This window comes from Phymastichus coffea, unplaced genomic scaffold, assembly GCF_024137745.1.
Source record: "Phymastichus coffea isolate CEN01 unplaced genomic scaffold, Cenicafe_Pcof_1.1 PCOF00175, whole genome shotgun sequence".
In the NCBI taxonomy this organism is placed as follows: domain Eukaryota; kingdom Metazoa; phylum Arthropoda; class Insecta; order Hymenoptera; family Eulophidae; genus Phymastichus; species Phymastichus coffea.
Genome location: NW_026706986.1, coordinates 85,269 through 91,268, shown reverse-complemented (window position 1 = coordinate 91,268; position 6,000 = coordinate 85,269). Strand labels below are relative to the sequence as shown.

General features: G+C 36.2%; 1 long non-coding RNA gene across 2 annotated transcripts in view; it reads left to right on the top strand.

Annotated features, from left to right (window-relative positions):
• The first annotated feature begins 1,926 nt into the window (after positions 1-1,926).
• Positions 1,927-6,000, top strand: part of LOC131673388 (uncharacterized) — a 59,567-nt gene continuing 55,493 nt past the window's right edge. For both annotated transcript variants that reach the window (XR_009302705.1, XR_009302704.1), the window contains exon 1: positions 1,927-2,885. This is a non-coding gene — a long non-coding RNA (uncharacterized LOC131673388). The remainder of the gene's footprint in view (positions 2,886-6,000) is intronic.

Here is a 6,000-nt window from a genome sequence, read left to right as displayed (position 1 = left end):
AATAGTTCTATGCTCTGACATGCTTAATATCCGTTGGCGTTAATTGGCATAAAAAATCCAATGACGTCGATATTCGCAGATATAGATATTATCTCAAACCTAATATCATATCAGATCTTTATTAGATGCTAGCTAAGCTGTAGATGATGGGCAGTGTATCAAGTTCGTTTTTCTTTCTTTTTCTAAGTAAATCTAATAATTCTTTTATAAATAAAAATACTGAAACTCAGTCTCGGGTTTCTGCTCGTTTGGAGAAATACTTTTCACAAACTATATTTCAAAATTCTTACTTTCAGCAAGATAACTATCATATTTTACTAATTTATCCATAACAATTTTGAGGTTATTTTTCCATATATAAGTTTAATTTAAAAATTTTTTTTAAATAAATTACTGGACAAAATGAGATTAAATTAGTTCACAGTATTTATTTTATGAAATAATCTATTAGCTTATGATTTTCTTCATATTTAATGTCTATTCGAAGCTGAACTTTACAACAGAAATATTCAATAAATTTATATGTCGTAAGAATAAATGTAATTGAAAAGTATTACAATAATTTATCATATTATTTTAATGTTAGGATGTTGAGTAAATGTAGATATTATTTTCTTAGTGCTTACGAAGCGTCTTACTTATTTTTTGTTCACTCAATTAATGAATACAAAATTGATATAAAACATTTCGAGATATTTATTAGCACAAATTTACTGAACATATTAGCTGCTGTGCTAATAAAATTATATGCACTAATTCCAAATACACATACATAGACATATATGGTGCCACATGACGGTATCCTGCGTGACTACCTTTCCGCCACTCAGATTACGAATAAAATGCCTTCACTTGGTAGGCCATCATTTTTTTTATATAGGACACATTTTTATGTAGGATAAATTCATGAGACACGCTCTCGTAGGAGACTCAGTAAAATTAATATCAAGTCGCCAGTGACAAGTACGGGAAAACGCATTTGGAGGCAGAAGAAGAAGGACCGAGCAAAGAAAGATCAGAAAGAAGCGACAATCCGTGAGGCAGCAGCTCAAAGGCGAATGCGCGAGCGACCCCTGAACTTTTCCTCTAGCCCCCGAGGCGCGCATAGTACATGTATATAAGTGCGAATCGTCGCTCTCTCTCTCTCTCTCTCTCTCTCTCGGAACGCAACAAGGGACTTTCCGAATAAAGCATGGGATGGGGGATGTAGAAGGGAAGAGAAGATCTCTCTCTCTCTCTCTCTCTCTCTTGCAAATCGAATTTTCTTCAAATTATTTATCATTTCCTACGGCAGTGCGCTGTATAATTTCAGTGATGCAAATTTGATTTACTTTATAGTTATGTGACGAGAACACTATTGGTTGCTAAAGTTAAGAGTACAGTAGAAGCTTGCATTGATGAAAATATTTTCACGGATTGAGTAATAAATATTTAGCTTGTAATTTGCAACAATTGGCATATTAAAACTTATCATTTTAAAAAGATAGTCACGAGTGCATTCATTTTTATTACTAAACACGTTGAAAATGGCTTACCAGAAAAAATTGTTTAAGTTGAGGTCTCTTTCCTGACAAAACAAAAATCATCATTCAACTACATTTTAAGGTTTGCCTGACCACTATGTCAACCAATTCGCATCCGAAGCAAACAGTCCACACCAGTATGTCAAAGCTCCCAAAGCCCGACGATCCAAAAACGAGGAAAGAAAGGAAAAGGGAAAATCGGCAACAAACAATTTTAGTAAACTAGCGTGAAGGAGAGTGAGCGAGTAAGAGCGCTTGCGCGCGGGAAAAAGGCGATTGGGGGGCGGCGCTCGAGCCACTCCCGATAGTACCCCCGTAACTGCGACGCACCCCCACAGCGAAAATCCGAAGCGCGTAGCGCGCCAAGGGAGAAAGCTTCAGTTCCTCGTCCGCTATCGTGCTAAGAGCACGCGCCCTTCAAGTATCCCTCGCACATTATGCCAGTGTTTCTTGTCGTGCTTCTACCATCTTTGTCTGCACTCGATTAATACCCGTACTTGATTATTTTAGACTTGTGGCCAGCTTTTGGTGAGGTGTTCTTTCTCATTCGATGCGACATTTCGAGTTAGATTCGTTCTGTAATAACACAATAGTCTAATGTTACGTAGGATTAGTTTTCTCTTCTACTTCATATTTCGGTTGAACGCGAACTTAGAAAATATATAGCTCTTTTTCCGATATTATATCTTCAACAGATCTTGATGTAAGTGGTGTACTTCTTCATTCTTTCAATTAGGAATTCAGACATTTTTTTCGCCGGTAAAATCCGCGTAAAATAATGTTATTTCTCGTTACATTTCCGTATCAAAATAAAATCAAGTCAAGGGAATCCCGTCAACTTCAATCTTTACAGTTGATTTTGCTTTCGCAGCAGAGATCGCGCGCTTGACATATTTTATCTCGCGATTTGATAATTTTTTTGCACATTGTTAACTTGGTCAGATATTTCATGTAATTAAGTCTTTTTCTCTGTACATATTTCGTTTGGAATTATACAAAGAATTTGTCAGCTCATTATAATTACGACAGTGCTTTTTTCCTATTCGTATTCGTTCATTTTTTAATTGAATAAATATGCGATAGCAGCATCACTCTAATAAATTCGTCTACTTTGAACAAGATATAATCATATTCTTCACTTTTTACGATTGATTTTTTTCCTCGAACACGCGGCGTGAAAAGGAGTTCTATAAAATAAAAAAAAATGTAACGTAACACCTGCTTCGTATGTATGCGGGCCCCACGTGTGCCTCGTTCGGTTGAAAATTTTTTGTAAGAGGGGAATGGCGTGCGCCCGCGTCGCGTTCGAGAGAGGAACATAACATACATCAGTCCACCTGCTACGACTAGCTGACCTGACTGGTAAGTTATTATACTGTTACATTTTTTATTAACTTTTTCACGTATTTGTAAAAATATAATTTAATTTAGACGTCAAGTCTTCGTAGATAAAAAACTTAAATGTTTGTAAAATAAAATTATCTCGACAATCTCAATGGTTTTAAATACACTACAGTGGACTACGTAATGTTTGTCATTATCTTGATTAGAAAAGTTTTATAACACGATAGTCGTCACAAGTTTCAAGAAATCAATAGTAAGATAGTCCAAAAACATTTTCAATTAATGTATACAGTCATAAAAAATTGCTTGCTTAGACAAACTTGCACTCCAATGAAATTATTATTATCAAACTCGAGAAAAAAATCAGTCAGTGTTTAACTCAGTAAGATTCTGAAATCTAATTAAATTGTAAACAAGCATCTATTGACATTCATTTTCTAAAGTAAAAACATCGAATTTCCAAAGAAGGCCACAACTCTATTTCAACCTTATATACAAAATTACTCTCTCTCTCCTCGAATTTCCTTTAGTTTGTATACGCTCGCAGCGTTTTGCTCTTACGCCCAAACATTGCAGGAATGCTGAGAATATGCGTGCACTCGCTGGTTAAAAGAACAAGTTGTTAGCCAATGTAGGTACAGCATAATTGTAGTTTTAATATGGTGTTTTAAAATAACGTCGAATAGCGCTTCTCCAGGACAATCCGACAATTTTCACACTTGTTTGCTCTCGAATAGTTACATTCCAACTGGTGATTAGCATTCGTACAACTTTGATCAGCGCACAACATAAAAATTATTTGACACGAAAAATCTAGTAGCTAGTGAGAAGCATCGACGACTCTTTTAAATCTGGCTGGCGCGAACACATTTGGTTTATTGGAAAAACGTCAAGTTTACAAAGTTAGCCAATAAAAATTACAACTCATTACCCAAGTTCGGCCGGCATGCCAGCAATTCTACATGAATTTTAACGTATGTATCATGGCTCGCCGAAAATTGTCGCTGAAACATAGGTAGAAAAACAAACAGAGAACTCGTTACAATAGTTTGTTCTAGTATCTGGCTCGCCAGTAAATTGGACAGTTTGAAAATTCATGTACATTGAACGGTCTTTTTCATTGAATTTTACGCGGGGGGTCATCATTTTACGTATTTTGCTATTTTGCACTTGTCTAATATTTGGAATACCACGAACATTTTCGGATGCGAATAGAGCTGAAAAAATCAACCTTTTTTCTTTTTTTAATTTACCCAGTGGTAACCAATTCATATAAATACGTAAGGAATATTTCCGTCGTTGAACCACTTTGATATTACAACCATCCTAGTACATAGTAGAGTATTTGTTCATCATAATCTTCGAAAACGATACGAGCACAATTTTAAACATTGGAATCAACATGAAGAACAATTATCGATCGATATAACCTTACACGAAGTGCAACAAATAAAAACTGGTTTAAATAATGAGTCTTACGTCACTAATTACGAAAAATTCACACCAAACGTTGTATGTCGTTAGCAGAAGAACGGTCTTCTTGGTAACGATCAGCATATCTAACTTTGCGCACTCGAGATTAAAGAAAATCAATGGTTCACCAGCTCTCTCCCTCGGTATGAAAGCCGCAGGTGCACCCGGAGCTTTACGCAAACTTTGCTCTGCTGCCGCGCGAGATTTCGCGAAATTAAAAATTGCCGCGATTGTAAATCTCTCGTAAGCTGAACTTGTGCCTGTTGGCGTGGCACGCAGCTATCGGAAAACTTTCCTTTTTTTCGCCTTCTCACCCTCCCAAGAATACTTAGCAAATGGCTCTTCTTCTTTTCCGCACGTTGTATATACTTTGATGCGCAGAATTATTTGCTAATTTCGCGGTTTGTTCCCACGCCGTTCCTTTATGGATTCATTTTTTTCTTCCCTTCTTGTTTTTCTTTTTATTAGGGTACCTTGTTGTTTTTCATATACATACTGCGGTATGAAGCGCGTCATGTTTTTTATGGCTTAAAAGTTCACGCGATATCTTTTATTTTGCGCTTATTTCTTTTTGCTGATACTATTCGGTTATATGCTATAGTTTCAATAGATAATATAAATAATTAGAAAATTGACGTTTAAAAATAATGTATTTTATTTGATAAACCGATGCGAAGAATGATCCGTCACTCAATCCGTTTGTAATCGCGGATTACATAAAAACTCACCATTTTCTTCTTAAAAAAATGCACTGACAAGTATAAGAAAGCCTGGAAAAGGTATTCTCCATCTGGCGAGAGCATAATAACACAACTAAACAGAGAGGAAGAGAGAGAGAGAGAGGGAGAGAGAGAGAGTGGAAGTATAAGCTTGGCGTATACGATAAACAAGGGAGGAAGGAAAAAACACAAGAATGAGATTTTGATATGCCGCAGGCGCGCGCACCACTATGAAATTACCTCGACGATATTTTCCAATTTTCCGGGCATTTAGGGTACGCGACTCAGTGATTCTCGAGCATTATACGCTCTGATCTCCAGTGTGAAATTGCTTTGCGTCTACCACTCTTTTTCCGTTTTTCTTTTTTTGACTTTTTCGTATATAAAGGGGAATCTTTTGTTGAGTTTTAATTGCTTTGCATCAAGTGGCTTGTCATTGGGGGAGACGAGTGTCGATTCAATAGACGTATGTTTTCAAACAGCTAATTATTGGATAGATTTCTATTGAACTGTTAAATAGAATGATTAGTATTCTTACTCAGAAAATCAATCAAATATTTGACCATGAGTGATAATATTGATTTGTGGATTCGTAGGCTACCGACTGTCCCCTATTCTTTCGATTTCCCGCGACAACCGAGTGAATCCGAACACGCTCACGCTGAGTAGCGCCGAAGTACGTTCCGGAGATACGATACAAGGCATTTATTGAGTGAGCATCAACAGCTCGTCATTTTGCTATAGCCAGTTGTGCACGTGCGTCACTCTGTAATCCTGTAGTGTTCATCTATATACGACACATCGGGTCAAAATTTATCTTTTTATTACAGAGTATTTTTAAATTATTAATGAGTTAATTAATTTTATCTTGATACCTCTAAAATACCTAAAGATTGAAAATACCCGTAAACGTTGAACAATATAATGAAGCGTAGATCTCC